The sequence below is a fragment of the Nuphar pumila genome, chromosome 14 (genome assembly GCF_984573655.1).
Source record: "Nuphar pumila chromosome 14, dmNupPumi1.hap1.1, whole genome shotgun sequence".
Classification (NCBI taxonomy): Eukaryota; Viridiplantae; Streptophyta; class Magnoliopsida; order Nymphaeales; family Nymphaeaceae; genus Nuphar; species Nuphar pumila.
This window is the reverse complement of record NC_143262.1, coordinates 49,559,267-49,572,715: the sequence shown is the minus strand read 5'-3', so window position 1 is coordinate 49,572,715 and position 13,449 is coordinate 49,559,267.

The window sequence follows — 13,449 nt, the reverse complement described above, 5'->3', positions numbered from 1 at the left end:
TCTTGCACATGTTTACACATCTCTCATAAAAAGTAGATTTTTAAAGAAAGAGTTTGAACTTATATGAATGTTATTTCAAATCTAATGTTTTTAGAGGATTTTTAAGCCCCACGAAATTTTTTTTATGACATAGATCTAAAAATTATGGTTGTTTATGTGGATTTCGAAGAAATGATGATAGATACATGTTAGAATTTATTTTGAATCATAAATATGAATATGCACAGTTTTATTTTTGAAAAACTAAGCAAATGAACAAAAGCTTAAAAAATGAGCTCAAAAGAAAAATATAGCATGTGTTAGGTTGTTTGGATAATTTCACAATCCTTAGTAGATGGAACTTAGATGTAAGTTGAAACTTTTAATTCCATTTCGAAAAGGAGAGTGGAAAACTTTGTGATCCTAAGTAACTGAGAACAGATACAAGTTGAAATGTTTGACTCTCATGTTATAAAGGTGAATGAAGGAAGTCACTTTTATGTCTTAGTTGATATCTTTTGATATGTATTGAAAAAAGTATAGAAGATATTGACATTGCACAAGGCCTAAAAGCATACCACACGCAAGCTATAAGAGGGAAATAAGTGCGCAAAAAGAAAAAGCGTGAAAAGAAAAAAAAAAAAAAAAAAAAAAGAGCTTAAAATGCTTAGAAGTGTGATTGAGAAAACCTGTGCAGAAAACATATGAGTGAGGATAAGTAAATAATAATATGTTTTTATTGGATTTTCTAAGAATAAAACATAAATAATTGTGATATTTAGAAAAGTGAAAGAAATTCTTTTTCTGTGGTAGTGCATAAAAGACTCTAATTATATTTCGATTTTGAAATAATAGGAAATATTTGTGAAAATAAAGTCTTTAATTACCTACTGCTTATGAGGATGTGTAATATTATGCATACATGACAGAGATGTTTGTGGGTAGCATCACTACAAACCCTCACGAGACCTTACTCGTCCACTGGGGTAACCCAGGGGGTGAAAGGGCTTGTTGCATGAGCTAAATGCAACCGTGATTCCTACGAAAGTCAGTTAGGTGATAGTTTGATTTCTTTCATTTTTCTAGTTTGCTCGAGGACTAGCAAAACATAAGCATGGGGGTATTTGATCATGCATATAATTCAGGGTTTATTAACATTTAAATATGCATGATTTTATGAAATAATGTTTCAAAAACCCAATTTTATGTTAGTTTTTGAGTAGATGTGCTAAAATGATTTAAAAATAGAAAATGCATGAAAAATAGTTTTATTTTTACATTTTTATACATATTTTAGTTTTTGTTATATTCATAGTAGTTTAGTTTTAGTTTGCAATTAAAAATGAAATAAAAAATAATAATATAGAAAAATATTTTTTTTCATTTTAAGTGTTTGTTTTTTTTAAAAAGAGAAAAAAATTAGAATAGTTTTTTTAGTTCTTCATAAATAAGTTTTGTTTTTAAATCTTTGAAAATTTTATATAGTTTTTGATTTTTGAAAATTGCAAAAATAAACACAAACCGGTTCACCCGGTTTGCTTTTAAAAAAAATAAATAAACAAACCGGCTTGAACCGGTTTGCATTTGTTTCAAACCGGTTCCAGCCAGTTCGTTACTTTTAAAAACCCCAAAAACATAGAGTGGAAGGGCGCCTCCTCTCATTCACGGCTGAAGCCGTCTTTCCCCTTTTCCCCATTATTTCCTCTCTTCTCTCTTCCCTCCACCATTGCCGGTGGCTAACTTTTTCCCTAATTTCTCCTTCTTCCTCTTCCTCTTCTTCTTTCCAGCCGGCGGCAGTGGTGGAAGCTTCTTATTCCGGCGATGGCAGTGGTGGTGGAGGTCGCCACAACACCTCTTCCCTCAGGTTCATGGTGAGTGGAGAGTATCCTTCTTCTCCTACTTCTTCTACTTCTTCTTCTACTTCTTCTTCTTCTTCTTCAGAACTTCCTCTTCTTTTTCATTTCTATTTCTTCATACGTTTCTTCTTCTGCAGCTTCTTCTTTTTCCACTTCTTCTTCCGATCTCTTCTTCTTCTTCTTCTTCTTCTTCTTTTTCTTCCTCCGATCTTCAGCATTTTCTTCTTCCAATTGTTTTTCTTCTTCCGATTTCGATTTCTTCTTCAGTTTCTTCTTCTTCTGCAGCTTCTTCTTCTTCTTCTGATATTCTTCTTCTTCTTCTTCAGCTTCGTTAATTCTTTTTCTTCATCTTGTATTTCATTTCTGATTGTGCTGTTTTACTTCTGAAAAAAAAACCCGGGAATAAATAGATCAAAATACAGATTATGTAGTTGTTCTGGTTTTTATCAATTACAGATTTGTTCAATTTTTTTAGATTTGAGTTCCTGTTATGTTTTTTTTTTCTTTCGGTTGTTGTTTTTCATTCATTAAGTTTACTCTTTTGCATTAGTTAATATCATGTTTACTTTCATTGAATTTCTAATTTTTTTTTAGTTTGGCATATTCTGTTTTACATTCTTTCATGTAATTGTCTGTTTGATTTTTGTGTCGCTGCTATAGTCTAGGTTAGATCGATTTTTAATTTCTGTTCTGCAATTCATATTTGTTGTTTTCTTTTATTCAATTTACATATTCTTAGTTGCTTTCAATTCAATTGCTGTTTGTTGAATTTTACATTTCATGTTGTTAGTTTAATTTTCCTGTTTTCTACACAATTAGTTGCCTTTCTTCTGCAATTTGTTCGTTTGTTTTTGTTCATTCTGAAATTCCTGTTTTTCATTAGTTTCTTATTATCTTAGTTGTTTTCTTGTAAATCATTTCATGTTTGCTTTTATTCTTGTAGCAGTTATTTTCTAATTCATTGTCTAGTATACATGTTATTTCTTCTATATCTGGTACTGCTCGTGTTCCTTTGAATTGTGCAGGATAGCACAGACTGGAGCAGAAGCGATTACGTGACACGAAGTATGAAGATAGAAGATTTTTAATTTTCAATTTAGAATTAGAATTTTAATTGGGTTTGTAAATATTTCACTTTACGCCCTCTGCGAAGGGTATTCATTTGTTGTAATAGCTAGTTGTTTTTACACTTTCTGAACATTTTTACATTTCAATAATTCGGCAATAAAGAATAGTGTAGATTTGTGTACTTGAATACGAAATATTCCCGTTCCCTGAGTTCAACCCGGTCTCATCCACTAGTGAGAACCAGTTTTTATTATTTGATGTCTGGTTTTCACATGTTTTACATTTAAAAATCTTTTCAAAATTACAACGATTTAAAAGAAGACATCAACCGCCTCGAGGTCAGTAGCTACAATATGGGCACAAGCATGTATGTCAGCATTATGTATTGTATCACTTCACATAGAAGCATATAATCCTACGCATCATGTTATTGCCATAAGGAATATTGCAATCCTCAAATAGCACCTCAAAGCATGCGTAAACGACACATGAGAACACGTAGATATGGCAATCCAGATGATTCTATAGGCGAAGAGTAACTAACTCTACCCGTCAGTCAAACAAAACAACTGAATAAGACAAGCACTCATAACAATGTTCGTAAAACATATAATTACCATAAAATGAATCAGTCCATCAGCAAATAATTAAATTTCGTAAGGCGTAAAGCATTACATCACAAGCCATTCATAAGCAATCATACGACAATAGTTATATCATAATATGTAAGCAGCTTATAAGACAAGCGGCCGCATCAATCCTAGTTGTCACCAGTTCGTAGATTACGAGTTGTATGCAATCACATCAATCATAAGAGATGTAAGCCAACAAGTGCTACGCTACACTAAGCACCAAACAGTTCAACCAAGTAATAAAGCAAGTCACATGCTAATATGTAGCAACTGACATAACGCTATTATGATAAGCATTTAACTAGTATGAGAAGCTCATTATTACTCCACAAAGAACTGCGTAAGCAGTTTAACCAACTAGAGTAATGCCTTGACAGGCGTGCATAGTTCAACGAGTAGCATATTGAACTATCGAGCAAGCAAGCGATTCAGTAGTGCAAGCGAATAAATAGTGCAAGCGAGTTAGTAGTGCAAGCAAATCAATAGTGCAAGCGAGTCAGTAGTGCAAACGAATCTCACGACCCAACGACCAGTGTAAACAAACCTTATGTTTCGATAATTACTGGCATGCGGGTACGCGCAGGAAAAACATAGAAACAACTAAGACTAGTTCGGGCGTCTGTTATTCTATGTATTTTCAATAACCCGAATAGCTAGTTGGTTCTGCTCCTAAAGGGTCGGCTTTAGCCGAGAGAGGATTCCCCAAAGGAGGTTGTGCCACGGATGCATCCAACTTCTGCAGAAGTGTTGAGCTAACTAATGTAGCCCCTTTCCCCTAACTACAATGACTGGGGAGGCTGGATCAAATGCCTATGGGGTGGTTGTTAACAACCTGTCCATTGGAGTTTTGTATCGCTCTGTCATCTCCCTTGACAGAACAACCAAAAGCGAATGGGTGCGTTAGGGGTTGCTTAACTAACGACTCATCCTATGTTGTGGTCTTTAAACCACTCGATCATCTTGCCTGTGAAGGCGAATGTGAGGCCATTTATGTGATTACAACATTTTGCATTTAGCGTGGTTTGAGGTCGCACGACTGTCTCATCCGATCATCGCAGTACTAGACGTGACATGCACGACTACAAGTATTCTAGGATGAAGGGGGTATAGCTCCTCAATAGAAGCCTCAACAGGAGTGTTTCACAAAGATGTAAAGTTTATTAACTTTACTTGATCTTTTAAAACAGCAGTATTGATGCATTGCTACGGTGGACTCGGTACACACCGATCCACGATCCAAGATCCAAATGCACGAGGAAGCTGAAATGATATAGAGTCCAGATAGAACTCTGGAAAACTGATTTTCGGGATCTGTGCGCTCTGTTTCGATAGAGGAGATCCAAATTAAAGTTGTGCGTGATTTGCACAGCTTTTCAATGAATCCAAAAATACTAAATTCGGAGCAAGAACGACCGCTCCACGGACTCGACATCGGGACTGCTAAACAACTCCAACACAGATTATCAAAATTCAGGGGTAGACTGTTTAAAGGGAAATTTGACCCTTTAAACGTTAGATTTTAGATAAATTCACAACTGACGAAACGAAGATCAGATCTAGACCTTTCCAGAACACTAAAGATCGCAATTTTTGGAATTTTCTACAGTCCTCTACAAATTTTTGAATTTTGGAATGATATGAGTTATTGTTTCAGAAAATAAAATTCAAAGATTCGACAGTAGCAGAAAAGATCAATATTTTTGAGGCAACTAAACAACGACTCAATCAAAACCAAAAACATGAAAGTTGTAGGTCTAGATTATAACTTTCCACAAAATTAAAAAAATCAAAATTTCATTTAGGGAATCTCCAGATAATCAGAAAATACCGAACACTATTAAGTTGGTTCTGTATCAGAAATGTAAGATGGGACTTCTGTTAGTATGACAACTTGACAGACAATTTCAGAGGTTCAAACGGACGAATCTCAGAAATTGTTCAACTACAAAGTTGTAGGAAATCTTCTTATCTTTCCAGGAAGCTAAAGAACATGAAAATCCGCTCCGTATTGAGTCCGATACAAATGTTTTATCAAGGACTTCTTTGTTATCTCGTAACAGCAATTTGGTCCTTTTGAAAGAACCCGAGTTATTCACACACATCAACAACCCAAAATAACTTAAGATATTGGGATCCAAATCTGCTTCTGTTTCTGGATGCTCTGCATTATCCCCCCAGGTTGAAAAGGCTTCGTCCTCGAAGTCGACTCCTTGCCTTCAGCATCACCACGGTACTGCTCCAAGTGTTTGACGTTGAACACATTCGAAGTTTTGAATTGAGGCGGCAACTGAACCCTGTAAGGATTAGAATTAATGATGTCAGTAACTGCACAAGGACCAATGCGCTTAGGCGCCAACTTACCATGCAACTCAGAAGGTAAACGTTTTTTAGTAAGAGTAACCCATACCAGATCTCCAAGTTCAAACAACACCTGTTGATGCTTCTTATCATAGCTTGCTTTATACTTACTGATGTTGTCTTGAAGATTGAAATACACCTGTTCATGAATATCTTGCAACAAAGAAACACGATCTTGAACAGAATTTAAAACAGGACCAACAATAGGAATATGAGCTAAGTCAATAGGAGAACATGGATTAAAACCATACAAAACAGTAAAAGGGCTAAATCCAGTAAAACAATTCACAGATTTATTGAAAGCAAATTCAGCTTGTGCAATTATTTGAGTCCATGACATAGGTTTATCATTAATTAAAGCTCGCAAAAAATTTCCTAAGGACCGATTAACAACTTCAGTTTGACCGTCGGTCTGAGGATGATGGACAATGCTAAATTGTAGATTGGTTCCTAACTTTTTCCATAATTGACGCAAAAAATGACCTACAAATTTAACATCTTTATCAGAAGTGATAGTTTTTGGAATGCCATGCAATTTATAGATTTCTTTGAAAAACAAATCTGCAATATGAGATGCATCCATGGTTTTTCTACACGGAATGAAACGAGCCATTTTTGTGTATCGGTCGACGACCACAAAGACAGAATCAAGACCATGAGAGGTCTTAGGTAATCCTAAAACGAAATCCATGGTTATATCTTGCCAAGGTTTTTCAGGAATAGGCAACGACAAATACAACCCAGCATTTGTGACATTTCCTTTCGCGATATGACATGTATGACATTTTTCCACGAATCTATTCACTTCCTTTCGCATATGGGGCCAAAAATATGTTGAAGACATTAAATGCATTGTCTTGTCTCAACCAAAATGTCCCTCATTATGTATCTCAGAAATCAAACGTTGCCTCAGGGAACAGTCTGAGATACAAAGTAAATTGCCTTTAAATAAAAACCCATCAACCAATGAGAAATTGTCATGAGGATGACTTGTCACTTCATTAATAATTTTTGAGAAATAACTATCTGACTCATATAATGACGCGAATTCCTCAAAACCCCAAACGGATGATTTCATGGTAGACAGGAGAATTGTTTTCCTACTTAAGGCATCAACGACAACATTATCCTTTCCTGCCTTATGTTTCAGAATGAATGTGAACTCTTGCAGATATTCTACCCATTTGGCTCTACGGGCATTCAACTTATGCTGACCATTGATGTATTTGAGAGCCTCGTGGTCAGTATGGAGAATAAATTCTCAATGCACCAAATAATGCCTCCAGTGCATTAATGCTCTGACGATAACGTAGAATTCCTTATCATAGGTACTATACTTCAATTTGGCTTCATTCAGTTACTCACTAAAATAAGCCACAGGTTTACCTTCTTGACTCAACACAACACCTATACCTACACCAGATGCATCACATGACAACTTGAAAGCAAGATTAAAATTAGGCAATACTAATACTGATGTCGAACAGAGATAGGATTTCAAACGCTCAAATGATTGTTGAGCCTCCGGATTCCATTGAAAGGTCTTACCTTTAATACAATCGGTCAACGGAGCAGCAATACTGCTAGAATGCGAAATAAACCTCCTATTGAAGGAAGCTAACCCATGAAAGCTACGCACGACAGTAATGGAGTTTGGCACAGGCCAATCTCGAATTGACTCAACTTTTGAAGGGTCAACAGATATACCTGACGTCGAGACCACATAACCAAGGAATAAAACTTCAGTGGCCCAAAAGATACACTTATCGATAGATGCATAAAATTGTTCTTTTCTAAGGATATCGAACACTAAACGTAAGTGTTCTAGATGTTCAGGTTCGGTTCGACTATATATGAGAATGTCATCAAAATAAACGACCAGGAATTTACCAATGTAAGGTCGAAAAATTTGATTCATGATTCTCATGAAGGTAGATGGAGCATTGGATAGACCAAATGGCATTACGAGCCATTCATAGAGACCATCACGAGTTTTAAATGCGGTTTTCCATTCATCGCCAGGCCTAACTCGTATTTGATGATATCCGCTACGCAGATCTAACTTAGAAAATATCTTTGAACCAGTCAATTGGTCCAACAGATCATCCAATCTCGGAATCGGAAACCTATACTTGATGGCTATCTTATTGATAGCTCAACTAACAATGCACATCTGCCACGTTCCATTCTTCTTGGGAACAAGAAGAGCAGGAACCGCACATGGACTAAGACTTTCACGAATGTGACCCTTAGTCAGTAATTCTTCAACCTGTCTACGAAGCTCTTCATACTTCGTAGGACTCATGCGATAATGCAAACCATGTGGCAATACTGCGCCAGGGTGTAGATCAATATGATGTTGGACTTCCCACAAAGGGGGTAATCCGTCTGGTAATTCATCGGGAAAGACTTCACGAAATTCCTCTCAAAGGGGTGTGACTCTAGGATCTTTGGTGTCAGACTTTGACTCACCATGAGATGAATCAGAATCAATAGAGAACAAGAAGTAACACATGCTAGATTGACTCAGAGCCTCTTGGAGCTCGTGTCTAGTAATAAAAGCACTTGAAAGTTTAACTTTTGAAGGAGCAAGTTTGGATGAAGTGGGGTGGGAAATTTGAGTGGAAACTGGAGTACGAGAAGATGAAGCAGATGACGAAGATGAAGACAAAGGTGGTAGATCCTTGGATGGCTTTAAATGGATCTTTCGCCCCTTAAATGTGAACGAGTATGAGTTGGATCGACCATTATGAATAACGGAACGGTCATACTGCCATGGTCTTCCGAGTATGATATGACTAGCATCCATGGGAAGCACATCACACCATACTTGATCGAAATAGGTGTTTCCAATCGAAAATTTGACCAAGCATTGCCGGTCGACACGAACATCAATGCTCTTTTGGAGCCAAGACATCTGATACGGATGGGGATGAGTCTTACAACTTAAACCTAGCTTAGTCATGGCTTCAACTGAAATGACATTCTCACAGCAACCTGAGTCTATGATGAACCGACACACTTTCCCATTAATGGTGCAAGCAGACTCAAATATGTGAGTTCTTAGCCATCAATCACTCATTTCTTGCCTCGGGGCCAAACAAACTCGCCTTGTGATAAGTGCTTCACCTCGATCAAGTAGCAATATATCCTCTTCTACAAACTCTTCTTCTGGTTCTTCTTCAAAGGATTCAATCTCTGGGTCATAAATGGGATCGAACTTAGGATTGAATTGAACATCCTCTTCTTCATAAATTCCTTCAACGAATAGGGCTTTTCGACGACATTCAGTGGACTTATGACCGGGTTTCCCACAAGTATAGCACTTGATGGGATTGCTCGAACTAGTGGTTCTAATCTGGTTTCCTATCGGACCATTCTGACTCGCAACCCTAGGTGGATTTGAAGCATTGGGGTGACGGTAGGGTGGGACAACTTTTGCACTGGGGACCGTAGGAGCCCGCGCTACGGGTCTAGTCATAGGAATAGGCCTAGACAAAGTCTTTCTCTGGGTGGACCTCTCCCATTGACATGCCTTTTGATGTGCTTCAGACACAGTCCAACACTCTACGAAGTTCAACATATCTTGTAATTGGAAGTTCAGTCCTCCAATATACTTTGAAACTAATTGTTCTTCACTCTCACGAATGTCGTTTCGTGCCACGAGATCATGAAATTCTTCAGTGTATTGATCCACCGATCTGGTTCCTTGTTTCAGACTTTGATATTTCTGATATAGCTCACGATGATAGTTTAACGGCAAAAACTGAGCACGAAGCTTCTGCTCCATGTGCTCCCATCGCTCAATCAGGGCTCGACCCTGATGTCTGCGTGTCTGCTTGAGCTTACGCCACCAAGCTGCAGCTCGACCCTTTAATTTGAGAGATATTAATCCCACACGACGATCTTCAGGTACCTTCTTAAACTCAAGGATTTCGCGAACTTCGCTAATCCAATCCAGGAATTACTCGAAAGTTCCAGTTCCCTTAAATTCTGGGATATCAAAACGTAAGCCCGAATCCCAATGGGATCTTCGTGGCTGTAAGTTATCTCTTCTTTCTGGACTTCGTCGATGTGACTCAAAGTCATCATCAGAATCATACGATTGGGTTTCTCGATTTTCTTGAGAACTATGCGAACTTCTTTCCTCACGCCGATCGTTAAATCTAACATTCTCGGCCATTTGTCGAGTTAAATCTTCAACTCGGCGATTAGCTTCAGCTAGTTGTCTTTGCAGATCTCGCACCTCATATCGATGGTCACAATCATCATTTCCTCTATTAAAATTAGTTTGACCTCGACCGCCCATTCGACCCGCCATGGTGAATGGTACGTAAATTTTTTTTTTTAATTCCCCGCAACACAGAAAATCGTGTCGGATTGAAAAATCCAAAAACCTGGCTCTCATACCAAAATGATGCAATGCTACAGTGGACTCGGTACACACTGATCCAAGATCCAAACGCACGCGGAAACTGAAATGATATAGAGTCCAGACAGAACTCTGAAAAACTGATTTTTGGGATCCGTGCACTCTGTTTTGACAAAGGATATCCAAATTAAAGTTGTGCGTGATTCGCACAGCTTTCCAACGAATCCAAAAATACTGAATTCGGAGCAAGAACGACTACTCCACGGACTCGACACCGGGACTGCTAAACAAGTCCAACACAGATTATCAAAATTCAAGGGTAGACTGTTTGAAGGGAATTTTGACCCTTCAAACGTTAGAGTTTGGACAAACTCACAACTGACAAAATAAAGGTCAGATCTAGACCTTTCCAGAACACTAAAGATCGCAATTTGTGGAATTTTTTACAGTCCTCTACGAATTTTTGAATTTCGGAATGATATGAGTTATTGTTTCAGAAAATAAAATTCAAAGATTCGACAATAGCAGAAAAGATCAATATTTTTGAGGCAACTAAGCAAAGATTCAATCAAAACCAAAAACATAAAAGTTGTAGGTCTAGACTATAACTTTTCACAGAATCAAAAAAATCAAAATTTCATTCAGGGAATCTCTAGATAATCAGAAAATACCGAACACTATTAAGTTGGTTCTGTAGCAGAAATGTAACAGGGGACTTCTGTCAGTATGATAACTTAACAGACAATTTCAGAGGTTTAAACGGATGAGTCTTAGAAATTTTTCAACCACAAAGTTGTAGTAAATCTTTTTAAATTTCCAAAAAGCTAAAGAACACGAAAATCCGCTCAGTATTGAGTCCGATACGAATGTTTTATCAGGAACTTCTTTGTTATCTCGTAACAACGATTTGGTCCTTTTGAAAGAACCCGAGTTCATTCACACACATCAACAACCCGAAATAACTTAAGATCAAATGAGACAAGTTTTAACATGAAAAACTACTTCTAACATGCCTTCGCAACTCTTTAATGGTCTAATACAATTTAGCAACATCAAATCTTGAACAATTGCAACAAATGCGAATAAAAGTAGCTAAAGAAATAGAACGAAGAACCGATAGAGATATCCGGGCTGAAATCGATAATGGCCGTCGTTGGAAAGCAACCAACGTCACAAGAGAGATACGAACAGTAGGGATGGATGAGCAACCACCACGAACAAATTTAGAACAGCCACCACGAATAAAACCTCTTCACAAGATCACCTTCCACACAAAAATGAAGTTCGGTTTTTCTTTCACACCAAGATAGCTTTTTTTTTAGCACCAACCACACCAAAAACTTGATTTTTCTCACTCTAGAACTAGCCACACTACCAATTTCGAAATTGAACAAGACCCCCCACCCCTTGGACTACCTCCCTAGTTAAGGGCTTAGGTTGCTTGGGAAGAGCCACAATAAAGAGACCTTGTCCTTCCTAAGCTTTGCACCAAAAACGAGTGTGCAAGCATAGATTTTGTCAAATGCTGATAACTCCACCAACAGTCCATTTTTGACTTTGGGCTGGTCAACATGAATTTAAATGAGGTCCAAGATGGACTATACTAAAGTGGTGCCACCTAGGACCCCCCTCATGAAGACGGATCAAGATCCGGATCCAAATAGGATATGAATGGATCCTGCACCAACACCAAGAGAGAAACGAATTTGCGAAAAAATAAAAACTACCCTTGGATCCCATACACCCTCTAGTACCACAAAAAGATCCTACAGGGTACCAGAACTAACCGGATCCATAGAATTCAGCTCCTAAAAAAATAAAAATAAAAATACATGAAATAACTATTGATGAAGCAAAATCCAAAAATATGATTCCGTAATGGAATCAAAGCAATAAAAGGATCACGATGAGCATCAACTAACTGGGAGATCCACTAGGACCACAAATGTCCTGCAAGCGTGTGGACCGCCTAGGGTAGCGATGTTCGGAACGGGTCTGGATATTTGGATTGGGATCCAAATCTGCTTCTGTTTCTGGATGCTCTGCATCAAGTACCTTGTGCCAACATTATGCATGTGATTATCTCGAATCACCTCCGCTATCGGGGTATCTACATGTCTCGCATGACTCGATACCGGCCTCAATAGACGGGATACGGGTTTCTCAATAGAACACTCGCTAAGAAGTTTGCTCGAATCCCCAATTCGGGATCACTCGAGATAAGCCAAAAATGCGAGCAGAACCAGCCAATCATATCTTTCCAAATGCTTCGAATTGGAGCAGTCTTTGATGCTTTTGCGTAGCTCCCTAAAATCTCAAGTTGACTCTGCAGAGCTGCGCACACGAAGAGCCAGGATCCTTGTGGGGTATCCCTTTCCTTAGACGAGGATGTGTCGCTCGCTCCCGACTGAACTTTTGTCGTAAGAGGGAGAGTGGTAAATGCCCTTGCATCCTCCACGAGGATGCCTTTAAGGCATACACAAAGTGCAAGAACCTGCATGTTATCTGCAATAGCAAGGCAATACCAACACATATGCAAAAGCAAGAGCCTAGCGCAAAGCGCGACGACAAAGTAAAGACTGTAAGCAGGAGTGTAACGCAAAACCTTTGCGCGATGTGCGACGGCAAAGTAAAGACTGTAAGCAGGAGTGCAATACAAAACCTTTGCGTGATGCGCGATAGCAAAGTAAGGACCGTAAGCAGGAGTGCAACACAAAACCTTTGCGCGATGCACAACGGCAAAGTAAAGGACAAGGATTGCAAAATTGCATCCTTGAGTTAAATGCATAATCGTATAAATATATATGATATATATATGCATATATATTTATTTAATTATCTTTTTTAGTTAATTGAACTCAATTCAATTGTCCAAGTCTTTTATGCAATCTTCCCTTACCTTTGGGAGTTGCAAGCTTGCTGGCATCTGCGAGTATAAGCGGTGGACGGCTTGGGTCGCGGAGCACGAGCAGGATTCGTCGCACAAGCTGCAAAAGTAACGATCTTAGCAATCTACCACCAAAAATAGAAGGTCAGGGGCACTGTCGTTGTCCTGACATAAAGGAAGCAGAGGCATCCACATCATGCACATGCTCACCTGTTATAAGCGCATGAAGCATGGGCAGGGGCTGCGAGCCCCTGTTGACTTACTACCAACGGACTCCGAGGAGGCAGGGGGTTGCAC